The sequence below is a fragment of the Pleurodeles waltl genome, chromosome 12 (assembly GCF_031143425.1).
Source record: "Pleurodeles waltl isolate 20211129_DDA chromosome 12, aPleWal1.hap1.20221129, whole genome shotgun sequence".
Classification (NCBI taxonomy): domain Eukaryota; kingdom Metazoa; phylum Chordata; class Amphibia; order Caudata; family Salamandridae; genus Pleurodeles; species Pleurodeles waltl.
The window spans coordinates 185,168,187-185,184,898 of NC_090451.1; the positions used below are offsets into that span (position 1 = coordinate 185,168,187).

The following is a 16,712-nucleotide window of genomic DNA, read 5'->3' on the forward strand; positions in this document are numbered from 1 at the left end:
AGCATGGCTTTGGGCATTCCAGCTGGAACTGGTTAAGGTAGAAAGAGTCACACCTGTCCACATGGCAGCTAATATTGGTCCTATTCATGTTGATGAGTTTATTTAATTATTTTTGGGGGCTGGCTTGTCCACGAAATTTTCTCTACAAGACTTACTGTAACCAATTCTTTAAAATATACATAGAATGGGCTTTGGTTTTACCCAGAAGAGTATTTCTCTCTCACCGCGTGCTGTTTGGTGCATCATTCAGCTCTCTAGGAAGTACTTCCATTGGGATGCATGCAGAGTTGTTTTACATCTGAAAAGCACACTGAATCGTCCCACAGTTCGTTCTAGTTCTTTATCGCTTATTTGCATCCCACACAGACAGCAACCAATTTCTGCTACTTCCTAAACCAATGTCCCCCGCACCCAACACCGAAACAGCATTTGTGCATGCAACATATGCAAACATTATTTGTGGATGGGTGTATTTGCGTGTGTTGGCACATTAATTCCAGAGCTATTGGCTTTGCAAATGCTTGTTAAGTAATGTATTTTTAATCATATATTTAATCATACTAATATTTTTGTTGTACTTACCCTTTTCATTACAGTATTGATTTTGTACTCAAACTACAATGCAGATCTTTGCTATAAAGCTGAGAGCTGAAGGTTCTTTTCACTTTCTACTCATAAACCCGGCCTTTTTGCAGTGTTATGAACTGTTTTACCATGTTTTTTATAAAACTTTATTCAAAGAAAAAAACAGTAGTTAGAAACAAAAATATGTTTTGCTCTCAAAAAACACACAGTCGTAGTAGCCCAGGCACTTAATGAAACAATTTTGTGTGTGGATGTGCTGGATTGGCAGAATGCAGCCACTCACAGTGAAGTTAGCAAACAGCTGAAGTGGATGGCCCCATGGTGGATTCTGTAGCGGGCAGATGAAAATGTGAATGACACAATAAACAATGGACGAAGAAGGCTGACTGAAAGCCCCTGTAAATAAGTATTCTATATATTTAATTTTAGTAAAATTAAAACATGTTGGCTAACACCAGACCCAAAAAGACACCCCTTTTTCCTCCACTGACCAGAATTAAAAAAAAATATATATGATGAGTGTTTCATCAAGTCAGAGAAGTAAAATTAAATCCCTTTCCACAGTGGCGTAACGAAACTTGAGGGGGCCCCCATGCAAATTAAATGGAGGGACCCAACTCTGGGCTTACTCAGGAGCTCTCAGGCCATGGTACTGTTTTCAGGTGTGCCCCCTTAAGCTCGCCTCCCCCCCCATACACACACACACTGTGTGGGCTTTGGGGGCCTTTGTTACGTCAATGCTTTCCCATTAACTTTTGACAGGGTATGCCAGGCTACAGCTGAATACACGGGAAACCCTAAGTGGGCTGTTGGACAAGGTCTGGCCCTATGGAAGGAGGGACTTCAGTCTATCCATCCTTGAAAGCAGCACTTGGAGAACAGAATACATTGGTCTTATAGTCACATACATGATTTACTGCTGTGGAGATGTGATGCTCCTTGGGTGAACAAAGACCCGATGCAGGACTTTAGGAGAAGCACACAAGTGCTTTAACTAGAAATCCAATTAAAAATCCCTGGAACATCTAAGGCTGCTTCTAGCCAGACATAAGAAGGCTGTGGTACGAAGGTCAGGTCTGACGAAAGTTTTTTGAAAGGTTTACCCCGGCTGCCAGCGTACAACAGCTTCCGCTAGTCATCTTCTAAACCTGGAGAGGCTTGTGTTGATGTTGCAGATAAGTAGGTGTTCACTTAAAATGCCATTTCCCAATCAAATAAGCTCAAAGCCACAAACTGCAAATGACGCACTGTGGCGTTCTCTTCAATGATTTCAGACTATTTGGATTGGCCAGCTGTTCGACATATAGCTCCTCCCACGCCTGTTAACAAAATGTCCTTATCACATGTGCGGTCGTGATTCTACCTAACGTACAGTGAATCGCTCAAGCTGACGTTTACTGTCCTCTTGTGGCCAACTTTCCTTTATCCCTCCCAGTGCTTAATTTGTAGAAATAAGTAAATGAATAAAATACAGAGGAGCTGGGGCGCTTCTCAGGAGACCACCGCAGCTTGCACCTCCCATTACCACTGCCAGTGACATCACCTGCACCACTAACCATCACACTGCTACAAGTGGGACAATTCAGGCTATTCGAGGCCCACAGAGCTATTCGAATGGTTTGGGCACCAGGTATTACTTGTGTTAAATGTATATTGAATTAATAAATAAATGTTGTTCTACTCATCTTTAAATTACACAAACAGCACTACCATGTGGGTCACGTACCGTGCCAAACGGTTTGATATTTTTTAAATCATACTGCTCTGTTGTTCTACAATTCCTGAGCACTTTGAAACTGGCTTAACAAAGAAAATACTCATCAAGGATATGTTTCCATTAACGGCCCAGGTTTATTCAGGCTGTTGCTTTTAAGGTATCAAAATTCCCTAATAGCATCTTAAAAGCCAAATGAGTTCTGAGTACATCGTCAAGACACCCTCCTACGGTGCAGGTTGTCCCTCCCAGCCATGCAGTAAGCAAATGTTAGCCACTGGCTCGTACTGCTTTGCAGCTCATTTAGGCTGAAAGACGGAGTGGGACACCTTGCACGGCCATTCCTAGTCTGCATGTGAGCCCTTCAAATTATCTTGATGAGCTTTTTGACTTGTGAAAATTGGGACATTTGGCTTCCCGTGCAAGGTCTGTGCTGGCATTAGGACACTGCAACCCAAAGTAGGAGAACCCCATGGACAACAGGACAGTTGGCCACCATACGTGTGTATCAATGTAAGAAAACTTTATTGTCCATGCCCTCTGGCATCTAGTTTGTATATGTCATGACATATGATTGCTGGCGTTTGTGTGTGTGCCAGTGGGAGATGTTTAGGTGCAATTTTATTTTCCTCTTCTTCTCTCCTGTACTACTGCATGAGAACAAGGGCCATACTGTAAATCAAAACTACCTAAGGTGAAAGCAGCAGTGCACTGAGCTGAAGCAAGTGAACCTGATCCTCTCCAGTGGATTAGAGGGGATGATCCCCCAAAGAAAATATGTAGAAAAACATGGGTCTGAACACTGCATATTACTACACAATTGTTAGGCCTTTCCTACCAAACAGTGCAAGACCTATTGTGGGCTTATCAAGAATTTACTACAGAAAAAAACATTGCTTACCACTGGTTGGCTTTATTGTCACTCATTTGCTGCTTCTTATTCAATGGTGTACCTTCCTCTTCCTGTGTGTGTCCCTCACCCGGAGCAATCCCTCTTTCCCATCCTTTTGGCTGACTGACTTGTATCCTTCAATTGTGCACTTTTAGAAGCAATCCCTCTTTCCCATCCTTTTGACTGACTGACTTGTACCCTTTTATTGTGCACTTTTAGGGAACCACTTTTTTAGGTAAGCACTCCATTAGAGTGTATGAGTTTTCCATCTCTCTCCCTTCTGTGCTTTTCAACCCCGCCACATATCCCTCCACCAAACTCCCCCACACACCATACTCCATGTTGCTCTCTCCCTTGTGTACTGCATTTCCCATCTTTTTCCCTCATTTTATCATTATTTTATCCCCCAAGCCTACTTCCCGTGGCTTCCTCCACCTGCTCCTCCATTGCACCCCAGTCTTTTAAAAAATATATATATTTATATATATATTCAATTTTTTCAGGCATTGCCATGCAGAAAACTGTGTCCCTCTATCCTCTGCCTTAAAAAGCAGCACATTTAAAACAGGGTTAGTAAAAAATATAATTATTTCATCAGAATACGTGCATGCTGATGCATTTATGCACATACGTCATCACACATACACATGTCCATTTAGTGATGTCACACCTTTCCCCCCCTTTTTTTTATCGTTTTATCTGATACTACAAAACATCGGTAAAGACAATACGGCCAATAGTCGAGACCTATTAGCTTTGCCAATGTTTGTTCAATTATATAGGCCAAGTGCACTCAAGTCTGGGTCGCCCATTCAACTATAAGAGAAGCCCCTGGCTAGCGGCCCACCGGGAAAATGCCACAATGCCCATATAGTGGGACAGACCATGTTCAGACTTAAACACACACATAACAGAGAGGGTGGCATGCCTTGAGAGAACAATTCATTGAGCGAGCACTAGCATACCACAAAATGATGTAGCGCCCCTTTAAAATGTTCTGAGTGGCACCTATGATACTCGACACCGGTGTAACAGGCCGAGTACTTTGCCAAGCAACCTCAAATATAAAGGAAACCTTGAGCAGCCCCAGTAATGTATTGCTACCTCAGAAAAGTCTCACAAAACATCAAATACCCCAAAAAAGTCACGTATTTTTTGTATTTGGAGTATTTGCAATGATTTAATAACCACCAAGTAGAAGCCTCGACCACACAATTTCATCAATATACAAAAATGCCCTATAATTAAGGTCCAATAATTCATTAATTCGATACATTAAAAAGGTCCTATAATTTATGGATACCACAATAAGGTCCAAGAAGTGATTGGTACCACGAAAACGTCCTATAATCATTTATACATCGAAAAGGTTCTATCTTTTATCAATAGGCAGAAAAAGTCCAATATTTCATTGGTTGGTCGAAATAGGCCAATCATTCAACGATGCCTGGAAAAAAAACTATATTTTATGGATACATCGAAAGGTCCTTTAATTCATTGAAACCCTAAAAAGGTCCTGGAAGTGACTGATACAGCAAGAAGGTCCTCTATTTAATCATTGCTCCCAAAATAGACCTGGACGTGACTAGTACCACAAAAGGGTCCTATGAATCATTGATAACAACAACAAAAAACCTGGAAGTGATTATTACCACGAATAGGTCCTATAATTCATTGACACCTTAAAAACTGGTACCACAAGAAGTTCAAAAAATTAATTAACACCACAAAGAGGTCGTACAGATCCTGGATGTTTGTTAGTCTATCCATTCGCCGTCCCCATGTTTCACTGGCACCACACTGTCTTGAAATCTCACCATGTCGTTATGTTGCAGTCCACCGCTGGAACGGGGCGGCCTGGATGGGCCCGCTGGTCTTTTTTTGCCCTCATGTTCTATGTATCTTTGCCCACAAGTGTCAGACATGATGTACACTGTGGCTGGTGGCCGCGAGGCCGGCCAGTTGTCGGCATAAAGATGCACTGTGCTTGCAGACTGTAGGCAGGCAGTCAGACCTGTCAGGCATGGCGAGCGCAAAACTGGCTTCTTCGCCGCTCCCGCCTTTTTTTCCGCCGCCCGGGATTGTGCAACAGACGGTGCATTCTTCTTCTCCGTATTCCTCTCTCGTGGTTATTAATATGTAAACAACACTTTTCCCTCTGCTGGATGACGAAAGCGAGAATGATAGTGCTGGCCCGAGCGCGCGCTCCACCTCTCGTTCGTCTGCCTCCACAAGGCAGACATTTTCCCAAACTCTGAACAGGCCTCCTGGTGGAGGGGGCGCTTTAAAATCTTCGAAATAAAATTTAAATAAACGAGTGCTTTAAAAGGTCACGGACTGTCGAGGTCTTGAAAATGTAGAGTTCTAGCACTTCTGAGTATGGGTTTGATACGTTTTAATGGGAAATTACCAAACACTTTTCAGTAGGGGTGTAATTTTTCTAATATACGCATACTAGCACTTTCCAGCAAGGGGTGTGATATATATTTTTTAATCAGAGAGTACCAGCACTTCTCAGTAGGGGTGTCATACTTTCAATGGGAGAATACAACCACTTCTCAGTAGGGGTGTCATACTTTCAATGGGAGAATACAAGCACTTCTCAGTAGGGGTGTCATACTTTCATTGGGAGAGTACTAGCACTTCTCAGTAGAGGTGTGACATTTTTAATGGAAGTATAGTAGCACTTTTCCGCAGGGGTGTGATATTTTTTAATCGGAGAGCACCAGCATTTCTCAATAGGGGTGTGATATTCTTAATGAAAGAGTACCACCACTTCTCAGCAGGAGTGTGATACTTTTAAAAGGAGCATACCAGTAATTCTCAGTAAGGGTGTGATATATTTAATGGGAGAGGACCAGCACTTCTCAGAAAGGGTGCAATACTTTTTAATGGAAGAGTTCTGGTACTTCTTAGTAGTAAACAGGAACTCTCGGATAGTGAGTAATTGCACTTCTACATTTCTGTTTCAAGCACTGAGGAAAAATAGATTTAATTGGAACCAGATATGCAATAACTCATGTCAAATCAGTAGCATAATCCTTTGAAAGAGACGAAAAATGAAAAAGTGGATCAGCCTGATCTGGTTTTTAGAGGAAGTGGGCTCCGACAGTAAGTCGTAGGTCAGGTCATTCTCACCTGTCTTACGGCCAGCACTAGTTCAGTAAACTGGCAGACATATGATGCTTGTGTATACACTATCCCTTCTTAGGCACGAGCGCCTCGGTAGACCACGCCCAATCATAATATCACACCTCCTCCGGGTCACACTGCCATGACAGACCACACCTTTTGCTTACATAAGCCCGCCCCATAGGCTGCAAATCCGTCGTACATCCCACATCCTCGAAAGCCCAACACATCCTCTACAGACCACACCTCCAAGGATAACAACATCTCCATGAACCACACCTCTTCCATGAACCACGCCTCCATGAACCACACCTCCTCCCAAGAACCACACCTCCACAGATCACAACACCTCCCATCAACCACACCTCCAAAGATCACAACACCCCCATCAACCACACCACCTCCATTAATCATCCTTTCTCAATAAGTCACACCTCCTTTATAGCCATCCTCATGGAACACCCCTGCTTCACACACTACACCTAAAATACAGCTCCTCCATAAAAACCATAGATAGTGTCTCGTCCTTACACCATATAGCCCATAGCCCTCCTAAACGTATTTCTACCACGTAGACTATATGTTTCGAAGACCATTGCTTCTCCACAGGACTCATGCCAACATTATAATCCCACCTTTTGCAATGACAAATCTTTCTCTGAAAACTCAACCTCCACCAAAATATCACACCGCCTCCAAAGCAACATCACTCCTAGTCCATAGCGGACACTCCCTTCACAGACCACCCTTCCGCTTTAGAATATTCACACTGTTTGCTTTACACGTCCACCACAGCCCATGCTTCCTCACTAGGCCTCACCCTCTCCGAAGCCCACACTTCTTCAAAGGCCATTTACCCTCTGGTTGATACCTTCTCTATAACCCCAGTCTACGCCTTTAATCACACTTTTTCCTTCAGAAACATCTCCTGATGAGACCGCGGCTTTTCCACAGTTCCCACCTGTAACAAACACTCTAGTTGAGTCACACACTGCTGTTCTTGTCCACCCACTACCATCTGCACATCTCAAAGTTGAGCTGAGAAGATGAGTTTTAAACAAAGGAGGACTGAGCAAAAAGTAGGGAATGCTTGAAAGCAACAAGGGTGTAGCAATGGTGAAATGTATGTGGGTGGGTGGTTGCAGTACTGGCAGCACCTCTCAGCAGGGCAGCTATAGATTACAGAAACAGCACCTGCGCTTGTCAGCAAGGCCGTCCTACTTTTACTGGGACAGTACCAATACTTCTCAGCAGTGATGCCATAATTTTACTGTGTTAGTATCAATATTTCCCAGCAGTGATGCCATAATTTTACTGGAGCAGTACCTGTGCTCCTTAGCAAGGCTGTCATACTTTTATTGGGACAGTACCAATACTTTTCAGCAGGGCTGCCACACTTTTGCTGGGACAGTACCAATACTTCTAAGCAAAGCTGCCATACTTTTACTGGGGCACTACCTGTGCTTTTCAGTAGGGTTGTCATACTTCTACTGTGTTAGTAATACTTCTCCGCAGGGCTGTCATATTTATGCTGTGTTCGTACCAATATGCCTCAGCTGTGCTGCCATACTTCTGCTGTGTTAGTACAATACTTCTCATCAGGGATGCCATATTTCTACTGGGTTAGTACCAATACTTCTCAGCAGGGCTGCCATACTTCTGCTGTGTCAGTACCAATACTTTCAAGCAGGGCGGCCATACTTTTACTGTGTTAGTATCAATGTTTCTCAGCAGTGATGCCAAACCTTTAGTGGGGCAGCATATGTTTTTCTCAGCAGGGCTGCCATACGTTTACTGGGAGAGTACCAATACTTTGCAGGGATACTATACTTTTACTTGGACAGAGCCAGTACATCTCCACAGGGCTGCCATCCCTTCAATGGGACAGTGCATATACTTCTCAGCAGGGCTGCTATATTTTAGTGGGATAGTACTAATCATTCTCACGATGGCTGCAATACTTTTAATTTTACAGTACCAATTCTCAGCAGGGCTTCTACATAATTACTAGGACAGTGTTAATACCTCTCCGTGGGGCTGCTGTACTTTAATTGGAATGTCATCGGAACTTTTTGCGTGGCCTCTATAACTTTACTGGGACAGTAACAACGCTTCACATCAAGGCTGCTATGTTTTTACTACAACAGTGCCAGCACCTCTGGGCAGGCTGTACTCCATAAAACAGTACCAGCTCCTCTCAGCAGAACTGCTGTACTTCATAAAACAGTACCAGCACCTCTCAGCAGGCTGTAGTCCATAAAACAGTACCAGCACCTCGCAAAAGTACTGCTGTACTCCATAAAACAGTACCAGCACTTCTTAGCATGGCTGCTGTACTTCATAAAACAGTACCAGCACCTCGCAGCGGAACTGCTGTACTTCATAAAACAGTACCAGCACCTCTCAGCAGAACTGCTGTACTTCATAAAACAGTACCAGCACTTCTTAGCATGGCTGCTGTATGCTTCATGGAAAAGTAGCAGCACTTCTCTGCAAGGCTGCTGTACACTTCACTGGACAATACCAGCACTTTTCGGTGGGGCTGCTGTATTAGAGAGCTTTAGTACCTCTCAGCGGGGCTGCTGTAAACTTTATAGGACAGTATCAGCACTTCTTAGCAGAACTGCTGTAAACTTTAAAGGACAGTACCAGTATCTCCCGGCACAGCTGCTGTACACTTTATAAAACAGTACCAGCACTTTTCAGCAAAGCTACTGTGCACTTTAGAGGACAGTACCAGCACCTCCCACCTCCCAGTACAGGTACTGTGCACTTTACAGGACAGTACCAGCACTTTTCAGCACAGCTACTGTGCACTTCAGAGGACAGTACCAGCACCTCCCACCTCCCAGCACAGCTACTGTGCACTTTACAGGACAGTACCAGCACCTCCCACCTCCCACCACAGCTACTGTGCACTTTACAGGACAGTACCAGCACTTTTCAGCACAGCTACTGTGCACTTTACAGGACAGTACCAGCACCTCCCACCACAGCTACTGTGCACTTTACAGGACAGTACCAGCACTTTTCAGCACAGCTACTGTGCACTTTACAGGACAGTACCAGCACCTCCCACCTCCCAGCACAGCTACTGTGCATTTTACAAAACAGTACCAGCACTTTTCAGCACAGCTACTGTGCACTTTACAGGACAGTACCAGCACCTCCCAGCACAGCTGCTGTACACTTTCAGGGACAGCCCCAGCACTTCTATGCAGGGCTGCTTTATAGGACAGTCCCAGCTCTTCTCAGCGAGGTTGCTATGCTTTTCATGGAACAGTAAGGCTGCCATACATTTATTAGGACATTCCAGAAACGGACGGCTATGCTAGTAATACAACAATAGTGGCACTTGTCAGAAGTATTTACATCCTCCTTTAGGGACAGTGTCGACATTTCAGTGTTCTGCTCTGTCCTACCTTTATTGGTGAGGTACTGGCACTCATCAGCAGGACTACTGTAGTTCAGTGGAACAGTACTGAATCGTCAGCAGGTTTCATTTACTTTTGTTGGCTCGGTACCAGCGCCTCGAGTTAGGCATACATGTTAACATTTATAGGGGCAGAGCTGACACATCTGAACAGGGCTTTTAAAGGAACACGGCCAACTTCTCAGCAAAGCTGATAACATGAAGAGGAAAGTTCTGAACAACTGATAGACTTCAGCCTTAAAGAAAACCACAATAAAATTACTTCTAACCCACAATGCATTTTCCCTGCGTGACCCCCCAACCCCCTCCACTCCACGCCCCAACCCCCTCCTTCTAAAAGGTTTCCATGTGGGATTTTTTTCTTGTTTTAAAAACAAAGATTTCTTAAATGTACTTCTCCTTGGTTATTTCAATCACATGCCAACCTTGGCCTGGCAACATCTGGGACTGATAAGGAGCTAGTAATTCTTGGAAAAAACGGCAAAGGTGCAGACAGCGCGGCTCCCCGCAAGCCAGAGCGAGTTACAGCGCAGAGGTGATGGCCGGGTGGGATTTCAGGGGGCCAGGGCTGCAGCGGCTTTCAGGCAGGCTTGGAAAGGGGGCCTGTCAAAGCCAATAGCACTTACTTGTACATGCGGTACAGAGTACAAACTGACATGGAACCAGGAGTTATTGCAGGCGGCAAGATAGCTGGGCGACTTAAACGCTCGCCGCTCACACGCGCGGTGAACCGCAGGTCACTGTTTGAATCCGGGCATGGCTGACTCACCCTTAGGTAATGATAACAGCTGCTGCTTGTAATGCTTAGAAACTGCTATGTATCGGATCCACTCTAGATATCCCAATATACCAAGGAGGGAGACAACCAGTGCAAGCAAAGGCCGGATGAAATCCAGCTGGAACAGAGACATTTAACACAAAGTTTATAAACAGAAAAGAGCTACGGCCCTCGGAGAAAGACCTCGTTTAAATATGTGCGTGTACTGCCAGGAAGCTGGCTACATATCGCGCAAACAACTGTCCCGACAGCTGGACTCATTTGTACCCTTTCTCAATTTGTGGGGGTGAAAGGCTGAGAAGGCATCCTTCACGGACTCCAATCTGAGTTTTAAACACAAATCTCTTTAGCAGCTGCCTTGACCTGCTGAGCTATCTCTAGAGCTCTTGAATAATGTGACATCGTGGATAAGGGTGTCTGGAGGGTTTATACTTCGTCTCGCGGGATAAGTCACTAAAAGTCCCCGCTGATTCTCCATATTCAACAGAAAATCAATCCAAAATTGTCATTCGCTTTTATTTTATTTTCATTTTAAGGGCGAAAGCAGGGCAGCCTGCTGGCCCCAACGCTTCACCGAGGAAATGTTTAAACTCTAGAAAAACTTCAAAGTGCGCGTAATTCACCTAGACAGAGTAGCGAGAGCAGACGAGAAGACATAAGCAAGAAGGGTGGACATCTGTTGCATGACCGAAGGGATGCTGGATAATACGGTGTGGGCTGAAAGATGACATAGGCACACCCCAGGAGATGGAAGCAGGACTTCCAGACCAACAGAACTCATCAGCTCATCTGAGGAGGGGGCTTATAGAGCAACAGAACTCATCAGCTCATGAGGAGGGGGGGCTTCCAGACCAACAGAACTCATCAGCTCATCTGAGGAGGGGCGCTTCCAGACCAACAGAACTCATCAGCTCATCTGAGGAGGGGGGCTTCCAGACCACCAGAACTCATCAGCTCATCTGAGGAGGGGCGCTTACAGACCAACAGAACTCATCAGCTCATCTGAGGAGGGGGGCTTCCAGACCAACAGAACTCATCAGCTCATCTGAGGAGAGGGGCTTATAGACCACCAGAACTCATCAGCTCATCTGAGGACGGGGGCTCACAGACCACCAGAACTCATCAGCTCAACTGAGGAGGGGGGCTTACAGGCCACCAGAACTCATCAGCTCACTTCATCTGAGGAGGGGGGCTAACAGACCACCATACCTCATTAGCTCATGCGACCGATGGACAATTTACAGACCACCAGAACTCATCACTTCATGCGACGGATGGACAGTTTACAGACCATGAGAACTCACCAGCTCAGGAGATAGGAAGGAGAAATTACAGACCAAGAAAACTCATCAACTCAAGTGTGGGGGATGGAAGGTTACAGACCAACAGAAGTCATCAGCTCAAGTGGGGGAGCGGGGGAACAGATCAATAGAACTAATCAGCTCAGATGATGGATGGGGAAGTTACAGACCAACAGAATTTATCTGTTCAGGAGATGGAAAGAGAACGGACAGATCAAGAGGACTCATCAGCTCAAGTGAGGGGGGTGGGGGACTTATAGACCAACAGAACTCATCAGCTCAGGAGTTGGACTATCAGACCTCGTCGGCTCAAGAGAGTGAAGGTCCTACAAGCAGAACTCATCAACTGAGGGAATTATTACACAAATATCAACAGGAATCATCATCTCAAGAGAGGGAATTAGCACTTACAAACCAACATAATTCATCAATTTCTAGAAAACGTACAGATCAACAGCAATCGTCAGCTCAGGAGAAGGAATTTAGGAGTTACATGGCAACTTCACTCATGGGCTCAGATGAGACTTAAAAACAGAAGAACTCCGCTCGGGCGAGGGAGACAAAAGACCAGCAGAACTCATCAGCGCAGGAGAGGGAAGGAGGTGTTCTCGTGACAGGGGGACTCATCAGGTCCACATGGGAGAGGAAACATTACTTAAAACGTGCAGACCTCGTGAGTTCAGCTAAGGGGGTGAAGGGAGAGAAAGAGCAGCAGACCTCATCAGCGTGGGAGAGGGAGGGGGAATCCTCAAAACAGGGGGACATTCCCATATCAAGAGGACTCATCAGCCCACATGGGAAAGGAAAATGACTTGAGACGAGTAGACCTTGTAAGGTTATCTCAGAGGAGGGCGACAAGGACCAGCAAAAGTCATCAGCGCAGAAAAGGGTGGGGGGGGGGGGGGTCGGGACAGGAGGACCTATCATCTCCACTTGTCCAGTTGAGAGAGGGAATATTACTTCAAGCGAGCAGACCTCATTAGTTTATCTCAGAGAAGAGAGACAAAGATCAGCAGAACTCATCAGCTCTTTAGAGAGAATGTGGAATTCTCAGTGCTGGGGGGCTGATCAGCTCCACATAGGAGAGGAAAAATGGCTTAAAACGAGCAGACCTCGTAAGTTCGGCTAAGGGGGTGGAGGGAAACAAAGAGCAGCTGAGACTCCATGTCGGCTCAGTGTAGGGAGCAAGGACACAGGATATGAGCCGAACACATCACCGGGGAGGGCTGGAGGACTTAAGGGCAAACATGATTCATTAGCTGCACCTGGGAGAAAGAATAAGACGTGCCGGTCTCATCGGCTGAGTGCAGGAGAGGGGCCGGATGGCTGGGCATAGCGGTGAGTGCCGCTACTCACCGCACACCATGGGAGAGTGAAGGAGGTGTTAGGCGGGTTAAATAACCCCATCAGCACAGAGCACCAAGGGGGAGGTACGTTTACACGGACCAGTACCATTAATCAGTACAGCTGGGGTGGGCACGACTGCACCGATCAAGTGTCGTCCGCACAGCTGGGCTGGCTTTAGGGAGTGGAGAGCGGCAGAGCTCAGCTGCACGGCTCAGGGGAGCAGGCGCTAAACCGAGGCGCTACTGGGGGCTCCTAACCAAACCGAGCTCCTGGGGAGCAGGGGTCAATACCGAAATAGTATCAGTAAGGTGGGTACAAGCCACACCCCTGGAGGGCGGAGTACCCAGCCTCGTCCACCTGGGCAAGAGACTGACGATAGTGTGCAGGGTATCGCGGGAGGGCAGAGCACGAAACACAGCATGCCTTGGGAAGGTCTGAGGGTGCAATACAGTGCACCCCTGGAGTGCGTGACACCAAAGGGCATCTGTGAGGGCACTAAACAACGCTTGTACTGGGAAGGGGGCGAGGGTGCAAAACAGAGCACCCCTGGAGTGCATGGCACTAAATGGCATCTGTGGAGGGCAGTAAACAGGGCTTGCACAATAGAGGGGGCGAGGGTGCAAAACAGAACACCCCTAGATTTGCGTGGCACCAAAGGGCATCTGTGAAGGGCACTAAACGGAGCTTGCACAAAGGAGGGGGCGAGGGTGCAAAACAGAGCACCCCTGGGGTGCGTGGCACCAAAGGGCATCTGTGGAGAGCACTAAACGGGGCTTGCACAAGGGAGGGTGCAAAACAGAGCACCCCTTGAGTGCGTGGCACCAAAGGGCATCTGTGGAGGGCACTAAACGGGGCTTGCACAAGGGAGTGCAAGTGCACCACCAAAGCAGACATCTGTGGTGCGCAGGGTGCTAACAGAGCATAACTCTGAAGGGAGTCAGGGTACCAAGCGGGCCTCTATAGTGCGCAGGGTACCACCAGAGCGGCTCGAGGAACGAGATACCAGCCAGAGCCTCCGGGTCTGCCGGTACCTAGCCGAGCCACTGTTGGGAGGAAGGTGTCTGGGAACGGATTCTCTCTGGGGACGGGGTGCCTAACTGCCCCCGGTGTGGCCACAGTGCCTTCCTTCAGTATATCCAAGGGCATCTCGTAACTTTGGGGGCGGTTAAAAGGTGAAAGCACCTTGAAAAAGTTTTGGACCATAAGCTGAAAACCATAGAGTCCAGAGCAGGCTCGTATGGCAATCATCACGAACACGGCTACCGACGCCCGACCCCTACACGTAGCATAACGCATTGTTCACATCGGGGAGTAGCAACGATGTTAATGTTGTCCAGTCAACGGTATCTGCGCAGAAAGATGAAAGTAAAGCGGAGTTCGCCATCTCTGACTCTTGTCCAACTCCTGTCCCAGGCATGTGCAGCACCCATCTTTAAACTACTCTTCCACGTTTGAAGACAGAGTATACCAAGTCACAGCAGCGCGCACCAACACAATAACATACTTACTATACCTAATGTCCTTAGAGCGCTACGAAGCCATCCATCTAGTAGCAATGCACTAGACAAATGCTGACAACATACTATTAGTATAGCACACGGTCGCGAGCTGTACATATCATACCATGACATTTGACGACTTAACACTTCGTCAGAAGTATCACAAAAAGCACAATGTAATAAAGCATAGACTAGAATGCTGTATCTTAAAATTTCATAACCAAGAATAAACATCACAAGAGCATCACTCAGCATCGTGTAATATAACATAGCATACCGGGACATAGCATAAGGTGGCATATAAAATGGAACAGCATGGCACACTATAGCACAGCATAGCACAAATACCATAACAGTATACACCGTGCTTCAACAAAGCAACACTTATCAATTAACATGCCATAGTATAACATAGCATGGCAGTGCATAGCAAACATACTATACCATAATTGATCACAACATAGTACAAAAGCATGATGCGACATTAAATGATATAGCAAACGCATCACATCATTGCACAACCTAGCATATAGCACGATACAACACTACCACAAAACATGCAAAGGCACAGCGTATGGGAGAATAACATGCCTTAGTATAACATACTATAGCAGAGCATATCATAACGGCACCGCATAGCTCCTCTTACTGTGTAATATCTAATTACAGCGCAACAGGACAAAGCCGAGAAGCAGCCTCTAGGGGCTCCCCTTACCTGCAAGCCCGGTAAGGCGGTCCTGAGCTCCTCGGCCAGTGCTTGCAAGGGATGAGGTGTGCAAGTGAGCGTTATCTAACAGAGTAGGGCAGGCAGGGCTCAGAGCTTCTTCTTGGCGCTGGAGCAAAAGGGCGCTTCGAGTTCACCGGCAGCTTGTGCTCTGGCCGCCTCCGGGCCTGAGGCAGTATTTATAGGTTTGGGAAGGCGAGGGCTCGCGCAGCTCCTGGAATCCTGCGTTCTTGGCACGCGCCCCCGTCTCCCCTGACGAAAGCAGAGGCCGAGTCACCGGGGTCTGAGGAGAGCGGCAGATAAGTGTGTGAGGGGGAGCGGTGGGGCAGGAAGGGTGGGAGGGGTCAGGAGGGTGGAAGTGGGACTGGCAAACGTGTGGGAACCAGACCAAATCCTCCTCCCCTTAAAGCCACCCCGAGAGGGGGCAGGAAACCACATACTGTGGCAGGACGCTGGGCCTGGTAGACCTGCCGAGGGCGCTTCAGAGTCGGGTTAGCAAACAATGCCAAGGGTGCGAGCCGTGAAACAATAACAAAAACTAAAAAAAAAACTCCGAAAAGCCGCCAGTGAAATGTAAATCAGAGCATCTGTACATCAGCATATATACTGCCTGCTGGCTACCCCAGAGCACTTGTGTTTCACGATGCAGGTTTAAATCACTTTATGAACGAGGATAACACAAGACAGCATCACATAAACTTAAAAACCGAATACCTTAAGCAGTGATTTGTAAAGAGTCTGCAGTGACTCGAGGCTAGCTTCTGAGCGCTAACCTTCGTGGCCAACTTAATCAACGTAGACTAAAACTATTTGAATATTGTTTTTATTTCGCGAATTGAACCAGTCAGCGTTTCAAAGCGTTGTACAATACATTGTGAAACAACAGTAGCAGATGGATTGAGTGTAACGATTTGAAGGGTGACATTACTGTACAGTCTCTACTGTTTGATCAAGACAGTAATGCCACATATAGCTAAGAAGGAGAGAAGGGAACATAAGCAATTACTTATCAGCAGCAAGGCAAGTTAGGCCTAACATGAAACACTGAAATAAGTAGATAAACACAAATGAGAGCAAAGTGCTGCTATTTGAAGTGCGAACAAACATGATTGGAAATATATGTTACATGTAATACGTAATTGTGACTAGCCGGTTAAATTGAACATAAACAATTCAATTAAATAGCATAAAGAGAAAGCAATTTAATTTGCAAGTTATGTGTATGGCACTTTTAGAGCACACGATCGTCGGAGCTTCTTGGCGCTCATTAAACCCGGATGTCACTGAAAGGAAATACTGTAAAGTGA

General features: G+C 46.3%; 1 protein-coding gene across 1 annotated transcript in view; it reads right to left on the bottom strand.

Annotated features, from left to right (window-relative positions):
• CRISPLD2 (cysteine rich secretory protein LCCL domain containing 2) overlaps positions 1-15,702 on the bottom strand; it is a 139,488-nt gene extending 123,786 nt beyond the window's left edge. Inside the window, exon 1 of the mRNA XM_069217670.1 lies at positions 15,397-15,702. The gene's annotated coding sequence lies outside the window, so the exon portion shown is untranslated. The remainder of the gene's footprint in view (positions 1-15,396) is intronic.
• Positions 15,703-16,712: the final 1,010 nt, after the last annotated feature.